This window comes from Cupressus sempervirens, chromosome 5 (assembly GCF_028749045.1).
Source record: "Cupressus sempervirens isolate cs-2001-9-10 chromosome 5, ASM2874904v1, whole genome shotgun sequence".
NCBI lineage: Eukaryota > Viridiplantae > Streptophyta > Pinopsida > Cupressales > Cupressaceae > Cupressus > Cupressus sempervirens.
Genome location: NC_143122.1, coordinates 792,542,007 through 792,556,649, shown reverse-complemented (window position 1 = coordinate 792,556,649; position 14,643 = coordinate 792,542,007).

The following is a 14,643-nucleotide window of genomic DNA, read 5'->3' as shown; positions in this document are numbered from 1 at the left end:
AAAAAATAATCCAACACTTTCTAAAATAATGGTCGAGACCTCTTCTTTTCTAGAACTTTTGACCCCTCATAACTATCACACATGGAAGTCCCTAATGACGTGACTTCTCCGGTCAAAAGGGTTGTGGTCTTGTTTAGACGCAGTGTAGATAGTTTTATAGAGGAATTTTGACGTCATGCAACACAGGAACAAGATGGATGAGGCAATGGGGTTGATTGCTTTATAGGTATCCAATAGTCTAAAATTTCATCTTGATGGGTGCAATACCCATCTAGCTATGTGGACCAAGCTTGATGACTTGTTTGGTACAATAAATGAGTTCAAGGCACTTCATATTGAAAAAAAGCTTACCTCTTGTGTACCAGATTCTTTTCCTTCCATTAAGGACTTTTTGATTAAGTTCAAACAACATATATCTTTATTATAGAGTTGTGAGAAAACTAAGACTAACACTGAGTGCATTTACCTGATTCTTTCTATGTTTCATGGAAATTTTCAAATTTTTGCTTCTACCTTCCATTCCACCATGGATGCTTTGGTACTAGATTTACCATGTCATCCTTTGAGGCTTTTTGTGATCATTTGACTTGAGAGCAAGCTAAGCTCTCTTAGTTGGATTCTCTCATAGACTCGCATACTTATGCATTGGTAGCTTAGACATCTTAGGAGAAGAAACAAAAGTCACATCCTATAGAGTCTCAAATTGATTCTAGCCCTTCCATCTCATCAGGTCCACCTCCTCCTAAGGAGGATAAAAAAATTCAGATAGACCAAAGTGTGCTTGTTGTAATAAGCCCAATCATGAAGAGTTATATTTCTATGAAAAGAAGTTAGATGGCTATGCCAAATAGGTTTCAGATTTGACAACTCTCCTTCAAAAGAGCAACATTGATATTCCTTCTACTTCTCATAGATCTTCATCATCATCATCATTTTAGTCAGATGGTAAAGACATAGGAAAGGGTCGTGCAATATGTGCAACTACTACTCCACATTCTTCTAAATGGTTACTAGATTCAGGTACTTCACACCATATGGCAAATTCTCAGGATTTGTTCTCTTCTTTTGATGCTTCTCCTACTCCACACATTTTAATGGGGAACAACATTGTTATGATTGTATGTGGGGAAGGTTCTATTGACATTAACGATGGTACATTTTGTGATGTACTAAATGTTCCATATTTGTCCTCTAACCTTTTCTCTATTTATCAGATTACACACAATGGGACAAGGAAGACAATTGAGTTTGCACAAGATTCAGTGCACATCATAGATAGTGAGACAAACAATATTGTTGCTATAGGGACTGTTGATCATTCTTCCCTCTTATACCCTTTCTCTCATTTTGGTCCACTATCTCCACTATCAAAGACTCACTCTCCTTCTTCACAAGAGGCTAATGAGGTGAAGTAGGGTCACTTAAACTTATGTGTTGTTCCTAAGACCAATGTTGTAACTTCTAAACCTCCACCTCTTACTCAGATTCTATCTATTGCACAAGATTACTCTTCAACATTGCCTAACATTAAAGCTCCATTCATCAAGCCAACTAGTGTAGTTGTTAAGGATATATCAGAGGACACACATCTCTTAGATGATAGATTCAAAACACCTGCTATCCTACCTCCACTAGAGATTCCATTTAAGGATTATCATGCATTCTCCTTTAAGAATCGGCTAGGACTTCCTACTTCACCTTTTATTCAAGGGTTTTATCCTCCTTTTCTAGTGCCTTTGTTTCTTTCAGATTGGAGCCACTTTGGTTTGTTCATCGACATAGGAGTTTTGCCCTTTTGAGAGGGCTATGGAGTCTCAAGCCTCTATCACGAGGGGTTTCATTGTATTTATGGTTTTGAGAGAGTCTCTTGAGACATACCATTTGTACTTTTTCTTTCTATCTCTTTTTGGAGTAGGGTTTTTCCCACGTGGTTTTCCATATTTCTCTGTTTCATATAAATTTGATTGTGATTGGGTACCTCATCAGGCGTTGTTGCCAGGACCCAAGTTTGCTTTCAACATTGTAGCTTCTTTGATTTTTCATGCATCATTTGTAGCTTCATTGTTGCTCATCTTAAGTGGGGTATTCGAGTAAAGAGTTAATCAAATTTAATTTATTAAATTACCTTTACTCCCTTCTTAAGATTTCACTTTATGCATGCATTTCCATTTAATAATTAAATATTAATTATTAAATGTCATTTACCTCTTAGGGTTTCCCTTTTAGGTTTTTCGATCTCCTTCTATAAAGATTGATCAATTGTAAATTTCATTCATTCCTTCAATCAGATAATATAATTTTCCATATTTTTAGAGCCAAACCCTTGTCTTCTCTTTGTCTTTTCTTCTTTATGACAAGTTCTTGCATGCCGGTGTTCTTCGGGTTTTGTGGATTTCTATTGCTCAAATCCTTCGAGAAGATATACCTCTAGATAATAATAAAAGATCTAATACATTGAAGTAGCATGAGTTTGGTAAAGATATTGGACATCGATTCATTAATAATTGCTTGAGTTTTGAATGAATCTTCAAAGGTGAGCCAAGAACCACCTAACCACGTGAGAAAAATACAAGCAAAGGTGAAAAGAGTAAGAATCAAAGTTATTAAATAATAGATTCCTATTTTCTAGTTAATATAATTTAGTTGAAAATTCTCACTGATTCAAAAGGGATAATATTTAATGATTATTTAAGATCAAAATTTTAAATATTCTTATAATTAAAATACAATAATATTATTATTGAGAATAATTATTCAAGTGATTTTTATTATAAGAGTTATTTGCCTTGATCTTTTCCTCTGAGGATGTTATTGGAGGAAAAAGAAGGAGATTAAGAGGGAGACTATCATTTCATTAGAGGTAACCTTGAAAGAGAGGGAGCAGATAGAAAATATGATTTAATTAAGCTTCAACGACCACGATCATATTGATTTAGAGTGAGTAAAACATGTTGAGATGGATTATCTAGTGATCAATAAATTATAGCAGTCAAGAGGATTGTGATTCATAAATATACCTTTTGGCTATGTGATTTTAATGGGCTTACCCCCTATGTATATCATGAGGAAGTGATGAATTTCAAATGATGTCACTTGTATTTGCATAAGTTATTGAAAGGTGATGATCTTACAATAACTTAATTTTCTATTATGATACATATCTTACGATATCTATGTAGATCATGATAGATTAAACTTTTGTATGTTGGATGTTTATATGGTAAGCATTATGAGAATGTGTGTGGACATACCTTATAAACATTTTTTGAGTACATAGTGAATGTCATGCAACTTGATGTTCTGGAGACTATCACTCATAGTACTTGGTGAATATCAAGCATCTCGACATTCTAGAATCAATTACTCAAAGAGTATTTAGTGAATATCAGATGTTGATATTTTGTAGATCGATATTCAAATTCAATATTAAAATGGTGAATATCATATGTTGATATTTTGTAGAAGAATACTCAAATGTGATATCAAAAGGGTGAATATCATATGTTGATATTCTATAGACCATTGCATTATTGAGTACATGGTGAGTATCAAGTGTTAAAATTGTGGAGACCATTACTCTGAGTATTCGATAAATATCATTTATTCTGAAGGCCAATACTCATGATATCAAAATAATGGATGTCTTCTAATCAAAGAATCCTTAATTTGTAAATACATGTGTTTATCCCCCCTAGCTAAGAGAGAGTGTTGATGTTTGGTAGCTTCAGATGGATAAACCTATGACTATATATAATTATATATGAGATATAAGTTTATTATATGAAACAAATTAATATTATATATATATATATATATATATATATATATATATATATATATATATATATATATATATATATATATATATATATATATATATATATATATATATATATATATATATATATATATATATATATATATATATATATATATGAAAATAATTGCCAAATGAATGAATAGACATGTCCTGTAAAGGGACATGCCTCTTCTTATCCATTTCCCATTATAAATAAGAGGTCATTGCCATTTGGAAAGCACATACTAGACATTATGGCAATGCAAATACATTTGCAACAATTCAGAAATTCAATAATTAACCAAGTATTTATTTGGTTATCACTTATTAGACCTCTCCATGTTATCTTGTTACCCACTTTTGAGCCAAAGTAATTGTGAGAAGCCACTCTACACGTATACCCTACATACCCATGCTCATCACATGATGAGTTCCCATGGGCAATGCAAGTTCCCAACCCAATCCCTAAATGAACAATCACTCGACCAACTTATATCTAGAAGTATGAGTCTCACAGGATCCCATTATATGCGCATACATGTATTTGTGTGTTGGCACAACCATCTTCACAAATAGAATCAACAATACTAATGCAAGAGTTGGATATGTGAATTGCAACAATGATACAGGTACACAATAACTCTCTTAACTAACCTAAATCTAAGAGTATGGCTTCAACATGAATCCCAATGTCCATAAAGGTAAAATCATGACATGAAAGAAACATAAAATACAATCGATTTCCATAATCAAATGTACACTGTCAAAGTCCCAACAAAATATGGGTGGTACACAAAATAAGACAAATATAAAATGTCCAAAATTAACTCTTCAAATTTCAATAAAATTGAAGCCCCATTTCCAAAATTTGATCAAACAACCAATGAAATGATAAAATTCCTAAACCAAACTCATAATAACAATCCAACAAATCTGGAAAGAATCTCAAGTCTACCAAAACCAATTGGAAAACATCACTTCAGATTAGTAAATTAAATACTTTGGAATGTCCTAAAATCATTTTGATTCTATGATCATACTCATTGTAGCAAAGGCTACTAAATCAAAAGTCTAATCAAGGTTCAAACAAGGTGTCATGCAAAAACTAAATGACACACAAAATGAGGCAATGCCACAACACTCAAAATTTAAACATCTCATAATTCAATAAAATTGATAACTCATTTCACAAATATGCCCAAACATGGAGAAATCAAATGAAATTCAACTTGTAGGCACACATGAAAATTTTTACATCATACAATGCCAAAAATTTCATTTCTAAAAACCATGATAATGAAAGGCTCATCCTTGTCCAACTAGGTGATGGAATCTCATAAAAATAGAGGGGAACACTAGTTTTCCACTCCCTAACATTTAACAATAAAAAGAATGAGCTAACATGAAGTAAAAATAATTAAACGAGAAATCCCTACCTCTCATGTTTGGTAAAAACCAAGAACGAGAAGAACATCTTGTTGAATTAGTTAAAACTTTTGGCAAAGCAGAGTGTACCCCACACAAATTCAACGAGACCAATCTTGTAAAGATCCAATGAGCCAAACTCCTGCAATGAACAAAACAATTAATTGGCCCAAAAAGGGTTTGGAGGAATTTATCCAAAACCATGAAATTACAAAGTGCGAAGTGAGTAATAAAACTTACTTTTGCACAATATAAACACTTTCATGAGAGTGACTTATAAATTAGAATGTTAAATCACTTAATAGTCTAATTGGCCCCTTTCCTAAATTAAATAAATCAATTCTAGATAATTGAAATCCAACTACGATAATTTAGAATAAATTATAAATTAAATCAAATAATTAAAATCCTACAAATCAAATAAATCAACATTTAGTTAATATTTCCTATGACAATTGCGAAACCCTAAAAGCATAGACACACTCACAAGTTTGATCACATAATGCATTATGAATCTGGGTTTACCAATTATCAGAGAAGTAATAATATGATCTAGATAGATATGCTACCCATACAGAGATGACATTGGCTCAATATGAATTGAAATCACTAACTCCAAGTACCTGTATCGGGGATATAAGTTTTTGTCTAGTAAGCAAGCAAACATTAAGTGTAGATGCACAATACGTAATAATAAAAACATCTAATTTTAATTCATTTAAATAATTATTATTCACTATTTGAACATAATATTAACCGAATTTAAATAATAGATATCCACAACATAGAGGTACAATAATATATATGTGAGTATTACCCATAATTCTCAAACCCCAACATGGATAACTCATTTCCTAATTATTCTAAGCATTTAATATTTGAAATAATAACTGAAATATCAAACAATATATAGGACACAATATAACAAAAATCCCAAACAATCCTCCTATAGCAACATAAGAAATCTCAAACATAAAATACACCAAAAGCATCATAAGGCATCATAATACAAATATGGCCAGAATATCACTGATCAACATGATCAAACACATGAGTCAACATTGTTCTAGGGACCAAGTTTGATGCAATAAACTAAAAATAACACACAATACAACCACTATTCATATCTTGAGGGTACTAACTATTAGAGTAATAATATATTGCCTTATTAATTAAATCATTTTGATTTAATTATTCACTTATTATCTCTAGTTTACTTAAGCTAAACTTTAGGCATATAATAATTAATTATTTTATTAATTATTATCATGCAACCTAGGTTTTACCTTGTTAGGGTATTGATCTCTTTTATAAGGATGATATCTCTTTGTAATTTATTCATTCACTTTTGATAATAGTAAATTCTCTTTTTGCTCATCAAGAATGCCTCATCTGTGGATCTGGCAATTCCAACCTCCATAGCTTTTGCTTCTCTCTTTCTATGACAGGTGTTTGCATGCAGGTGATTCTTAGGAGCTGTGGGGTTGATCTTTCATCAACTTCAACATGGTATCAGAGCTCCAGATCTTCATGCCCCTATTCTGTTCTTGAGAGATTTGGCATTAGTTTTTAGATACATGGCTTTTAAAGGATTTTTGTATTGAATCTAAGGGGTCACTAATTCTGGGTGCACTTTGTGCCCAACTAGACATCACTATTGAGCATAGAGCACCAAAAAACTCCTATTTTCATATAAAATTTGTTGAATTTGGACATAGTTGGAATCCGAGGAAGAAAAAAATTGCTCCCAAATTTGACACGTTTCCCAAGGTAGCAATTTTTTGGTTTTTTGGTATGTCTCTCGAGGTGGTGATTTCAAATTTTTTGGACACAAATTGAGATTTTTTGGCATGTTTCAAATTTTTGGCACACAAATCAATACTTTCATTTGATATTCTTCATGTAAAATACTACAAAGGAGGATAAAGAATACCTAGTAGAAATAGTTTTGACATATGCTTCATGGCTAGTTGTAGGCCATGGACTCAAATTCATTATAAGCAAGCATACAAGAATAGCCACTGTTACCATTAAGCCACTAGATACTAGTTTCGTGAAAGCCGACATTGAAACAGAGAGCTTAATCATTTTTCTACCCTCCTTGAATCATTCAAAGTGTTACTATCCACTTGTGAATTCTCATAGATGTCCTCACAATTCAAGCACCCACTTGAAATTTTTCACTGGTTTTTTTGGCACATTTCCCAAGGTAGTGATTTCAGATTTTTTGGCACACAAATCAGATTTTCTCCAAAAAATGAGATTTTTGCACATTTCTCAAGGTGACAATTTTGTGGTTTTTGACATGAAATTTGATTTTTTTTTGGCACTCAAATCAAGATTTTTGGTCATGCAAATTAAGATGGTTTCGGTACAAAACTATCATGCTTCTCGAGGTAATTTCTAGTACTATTGGGCATGCTTATCAAGGCATTCTAGCACAAATCCTGACGTAGCATTTTTTTTCTTTTCCAACCCTTTTTTGGGACCTACATGTGGTTTTTTGGCCATAACTTGCTCATCCAGACTCTTTATTTTGCAAACGAGATATTGCTGAAAAGTTGATTCTAAGCCTGTCATAATGGTGTAGTTTATTTGGATTTTTACATCTATTTGGTGGTCTATTTTGGCTGTCAAATTTAGAAGTTCTATTTTGCACTCCGAGAGACATGTTTTGAGACATTCTATTTTCCAAATTCTGCTCCAGGCACATCCCATTCAGTTTTTTTCTTTTCTCCATTCTAATGGATATCTTGGTTGTTTCGGGTTTGGGGATCAATTTTGTTGTTTCAAATATTTTTCATGGGTTATACTATCTATTGTATCAACCTTATGTCTCTTTTGATCTTTGTTGACATCCTTTTGTAGTATTTTTACAAACGCACTGAGATAAACTGCCACTCTATTGCATTTTGAGATCTTGCACATCTTTGTGTTTTGTTGTACTCATACTACATTAAAAAGTGTCTTGGGGGGTTTCATGTTGGTCATATTCACCATCTTCCTTTGATAAGTGAGTGTTCCTTCCATGATGTTAGCCTCATGATGTGTCAATGATATGTGCCATTGTAGATGTTTGTACTTCTTTTGCACTCTCGATGTTCCTGGTTCTTCTTTCCATAGGAGATATTGCATTTAGTTTTAGTGTTTATGTCTTACCTCTAAGCATTATAGGGGGATTATGTTGGTTTTATTACTTTCTTGGTTCGATGGAGTGAGCTATGTATTTAGTATTTGATCATATGTACTAGGCAATTGCAATGGTTAGATACCTATGCATTTCGATGAGATGGATCATTAACTATATAAACATTCTTTCATTCCTATTTTTGGAGGCCATGAAGATACCTTCCATCTTTGATTGATTAGCTCTTCAGACTTAGTCTTCTCTACCTAGTCATGTTTTATACAATGGAGTTTCTTCAGATCAACAATTTGGTAGTGTTTGTAGCTTCATGCTTCAGTGGTGTTCTTCATGATCATCTTTTGTTCCTATCTTTTGGAACATTTTATTTCCATCTCTTTTTGGAGTAGGGTTTTCCCATGTGGTTTTCTTTATTACTCCTCTTTACAGAGATTTGGTTGTGCTTGGATACCTCATCAAACCTTGTTGTTGGGACCCAAATTTGCTTTTAGCAGTAGTTTCTAGGTTTTTAGCTACTCCCTATGTTTATCTTAAGAGGGAGTGTAAGAGTAATAAGATATTGCCTTATTAATTAAATCATTTTGATTTAATTATTAAGTCACATATTATCTCTAGTTTACTTAAGCTAAACTTTAGGCATATAATAATTAATTATTTTATTAATTATTATCATGCAACTTAGGTTTTAACCTGTTAGGGTTTTGATCTCCTTTATAAGGATGGTCTCTCTTTGTAATTTATTCATTCACTTTTGATAATAGCAATTTCTCTTTTTGTTCATCAAGAATGTCTCATATGTGGATTTGGTAATTCCAACCTCCATAGCTTTTGCTTCCCTCTTTCTATGACAAATGTTTGCATGCAATTGATTCTTAGGAGCTATGGGGTTGATCTTTCATCAACTTCATCATGGTATCAGAGCTCCAGATCTTCATGCCCCTATTCTGTTCTTGAGAGATTTGGCATAAGTTTTCAGATCTGTGGCTTTCAGAGGATTTTTGTATTGAATCAAGGGGGTCACTGATTTTGGGTGCACTTTGAGCCCAAATAGACATCACTGTTGAGCTCAGAGCACCAAGAACCCTTATTTTCATATAAAATTTGTTGGATTTGGACATAGTTGTTATCCAAGGCAAACAAATTTTTGATCCTAGATTGGGCATGTTTCTCAAGGTAGTGATTTTCTATTACACGTTTCCTGAGGCGATGATTTCAGATTTTTGGCACAAAAATTGAGATTTTTTGGCATGTTTCCCGAGGCAGTGATTTTTTGAACTTTGGCATGCAAATCAATTTTTAAAAAATATATTAAGATTTTGGCTCATTTCTCGAGGTGATAATTTTGTATTTTTGACATGAAAATTGAGTTTTTTTGGCACGTAAATCAAGATTTTTGGTACGAAACTATCATGCTTCTTGAGGTAATTCTTGTTGCTAGTGGGCACACTTTTCAAGGCATTCTAGCACGGATACCAACATAGCAATTTTTTTTGCTTTTCCAACCCTTTTTTGGGACCTACATGTGGTTTTTTGGCCATAACTTGCTCATCTAGACTCCATTTTTTGCAAACGAGATATAGCCAAAAAGCTGATTCCGAGCCTATCATGATGGTGCAGTTTATTTGGATTTTTGTATCTATTTGGTGGCCCATTTTGGCTATCAAATTTAGTAGTTCTATTTTGCACTCTAAGAGACATATTTTGAGACATTCTATTTTCCAAATTCTGCTCTAGGCACATCCCATTCAGTTTTTTGTTTTTTTGCATTATGATGGATATCTTGGTTGTTTCAGGTCTGGGGATTGATTTTGTTGTTTTAGATATTTTTCATGGGTTATACTATCTATTATATCAACCTTATGTCTCTTTTGATATTTTTTGACATCCTTTTGTATTATTTTTGCAAACGCACTAAGATAAAGTGACACTCTATTGCATTTTGGGATCTTGCACATCTTTGTGGTTTGTTGTACTCACACTACATTATAAAGTGCCTTGGGGGATTTTATGTTGGCCATATTTTTCATCTTCCTTTGTTAAGTGAGTGTTCCTTCCATGACATCAGCCTCATGATGTGTCGATGAAACGTGCCATTATAGGTATTTGTACTTCTTTTGCACTCTCGATGTTCCTGGTTCTTCTTTCTATAAGAGATATTGCATTTAGTATTAGTGTTCATGTCTTACCTCTCAACATTATAGGGGGGTTATGTTGGTTCTATTTCTTTCTTGGTTTGATGGAGTGAGCTTTGTATTTAATATTTGATCCTATGTACTAGGCGATTGTAGTGACTGGATACCTATGCATTTCGATGAGATGGATCATTTATCATATAAATATTCTTCCATTCCTATTTTTGGAGGCCATGAAGATACCTTCCATCTTCAATTGATCAACTCTTCAAAATTAGCCTTCTCTACTTGGTCATGTTCTATATAGTGGAGGTTCTTCAAATCAATAATTTGGTAGTGTTTGCAGCTTCGTGCTTCAGTGGTGTTCTTCATGATCATCTTTTGTTCCTATCTTCTAAAACATTTTATTTCCATCTCTTTTTGGAGTAGGGGTTTTCCCATGTGGTTTTCTCTATTTCTCCTCTTTGCAAAGATTTGGTTGTGCTTCAATACCTCATCAGGCCTTGTTGTTGAGACCCACATTTGCTTTTAGCGGTAGTTTCTAAGTATTTAGCTACTCCTTAAGTTTATCTTGGGGTGGGGGTGTTAGAGTAATAAGATATTGCCTTATTAATTAAATCATTTTGATTTAATTATGAAGTCACTTATTATCTCTAGTTTACTTAAGCTAAACTTTAGGCATATAATAATTAACTATTTTATTAATTATTATCATGCAACCTAGGTTTTACCCTAGTAGGGTTTTGATATCTTTTATAAGGGTGATCTTTCTTTGTAATTTATTCATTCACTTTTGATAATAGCAATTTCTCTTTTTGCTCATCAAGAATGTCTCATTTGCGGATCTGGCAATTCCAACCTCCATATGGGAGCTATGGGGTTGATCTTTCATCAACTTCAACACTAATAAAACAACATCATGATACCATATCAATAAAGGTAACCATTGGCACATACCTCAGTAAAACCATCAAATACTTCATAATCTCATAAATCAAGCATAAAGTATAATAAGTCTATAGACACAAAAACATAAATCAAATCACCCCACAGGTTTAGACCACTCATGGGTCCCAACACGATCAGTCAAAAAGCAAGAGCATCAAGATCACATCCGTTAGGATGAGATACATAAATCAAATGAGAGAGACACTACACCAATTATAATTAATATTACATAGATATAACTAAAATTATACCATCTTGAGTTAATAATTAATAATTGAGTTGAACATTAATTTTATATTATAACTTTATAAATTTGCATAGGAGAGATGAATCTACATAATCATATCAATTTGTATAAACTTTACAAAATCATCTCTCTCCCCACTCTGTGCTACTTGTATCTATCACATCTCCTTTTCTCTCACTTGTATGTTCTCTGTCTCTATTTCCCTGTCTCTCCATTTCACTGTCTATAATCTCATCTCTATAGTTATTTCTTATTCATCTCATCCCCCCCTTCACCTCCCTCTCTTCTTGATCTCCAACTTACATCTCTATCTTTCCTCCTTTCTATCCCAATATCTCCTTTTTCTCCATCTCTTTGCTCATTTCTCCTTACTTTATTCCCCCCCTCCTTCTCCATCTCTCTTATATACAAACACACTCTTTGCTTCTCCCTACCTATTTCAATCATTATTTCTCTATCTCTCTCCCCTTCTATATACATATTTCTTTATTAATTAACTTCATTACCTTTTTTTTTAACTTTTTCCACCTACATATCTATCTTCTCTCCCTCTCTATCTACATCTCATGTACCATAATTTGCTAAATAGTCTACCAATTGAGTACCTGCAACTTTTTAACAATACCTGTTGCATCCTAAGATGTGATTCTTAGTCTAGTTTACATTTAAAGAAAAATAAAATATTTTATCTATTTACAAAATATACAACAAATACTATTATTCAATACTATAAATACAAACATATTGACTACTAGAAATGATTATAGAAACTTTAAATTTGAAATTAAAAAGTTTATTCCCACTAGTTCTACTCTGATCTAAGTTGCACAAGTTATAAACCTAAACTTCGATTACAAAAGAAAAAAAAATTTAAAGTCAAGACTAGTCTTTAACAAGGACGCATAGCATAAGCTTATTTTGTTGTTTGTATTTTACAATTGTTGTATGATTGCTTCTATTCCATGTTCCCAAGTAATATTTATATTATTATAATCAAAGTGTTAAAAAGTGTTAAGAATGCATACAATATAACTATGTTAGTAGAATGTCAATTGATTTCTTTATACTTATGTATGTTTAGCTTAAGTCTCATATAATTCAAATGTTCATATTCTTCTTTAAGAAAAATTAAATTGTAATCTAGAATGTTCAATTTGTTACTTTTACAAAAGAATTTCGAACATAATTTGTTTACCAGCTATCAAATACTGTATAGTAGACAACAACCAATCCAAGAAGCATCTTCTAATAAGACATTATAGAAATTGAATTTGAGAGCTTCTGAAGAGATTAAAAATACATAGTTAAATCCAGAAGCTCTCAAGATATACACAATTAATATGGACATATAACTTTACAGTTACATGCAAAACATATAGAGTTAAGTTTAGAAGCTCTCATATAAAGATATTTTTACAAACAAGAATGATTTGCCCAATAATTTTTTATACCAACAACAGGAATTAGAATAAAACACAAGAAAAACACTCTGACAACTTTATAGAAACAAGAGCTAAGCTATCCTGAGACTCTATTTAACTGGCTTGAAGATGACTAATTTGAATTATCTTAAAATATATAATTATGCTAAAGAGCTTCATGGTTGAGGCAAGAACATAAATTAAGTGTTAGGAACATAACTATCTTAAACCCTCGTAGACAAGCTTCTCCAACATCATTTAAAATCCTTAGCAACTTGACTCCATTAAACAAGAAACCAATTGCACTTTATTCAAAGGCTGCGAATAGTTGCCTAAAATATGGCAGATGTAATCTAATAGTAATGTTGAACTGAACACTAAGATTGATTCCGTCAAATGTCGCAACTTCAACAATAGCAAACCTACGAGCATATCTAAATTTTCCAGTTCCTCCAACATTCAGGGTGACCAAAGCTTAAATGAAGAGAGCCCCCAAACAATGACAATAAGATATTCCACTTTATGCCTTTAAATGCACAAATGACACTTTTTCCCATGGCAAGCGAGAATTGTAAGATATTCAGTTAGATACATTGTGCATTTGTTGAAACTAAGTAAACTTAGAAAACTAAGTAAAATTAGTAAGCATTTGTAGTTTCCAATAGACAAATAACTTGTGCATTGAGATCGAGAACATACCTGTCACTACCCTTATTCAAAAATATCATAGAAACTTACAAATTTGTCACAATTTTTTAAAATCTCATCGAGCTAAAAAGTGTTTTCCGTCCGTGAGAGACAATATTCATCCAAGTCATCATAAAAGTGTCTATGCAAGGCAAATAAAAATGTCAAACCTGCATATGCCATAGTGAAAAAATGGAAATAAGAAAGACGACTTTGAAGAGTGTGCATAGGTTCCCCATATGCAGGGAATTGGATAGAGCATAAACAATAGATCCATGTATATGGAGCATATAGTTTAGTCGCATGGGCTTGGCTTCTTATTGTATGAATGCCAGAGGAAAACACTCTTATGCTACTCACTATCATTGATTGAAGTGATTAATTTGCATAGAAAATTTGTATCCACTATAAAAGTTTACTTGATTTTTCTAGAATGGTTTGATCTAGATTTTCCAATATTTAAATTATAGAAAAGCCTAAAGCTAAGGAAAATTATATTTTAATTTAATTTTTCAAGATAAGATATGTGAGAACATATTGTCAAACTTATTTATTTATTGTCTTATCATGTTCATGGTAGCTATAAAGTTTGGACCAAAAAAAATTGAATTGAAAAAAAAGCTAACTAATGACCGTAGCAAGGATGCAACCAATAAGATTGGAAATAAATACTTTGTTTGAAAATTATTAAAATATCAATATAGTTTAGAACTATGTAGAGTTAAAAGTTTTTAAAAATTATAAGAGTCTGATTGGTCACTTTAATTAAAAATGCTATAATTTAATTTTTCAACATATGTGGGAACATATTGTCAAACTTATTTATTTCATTTCAGTGA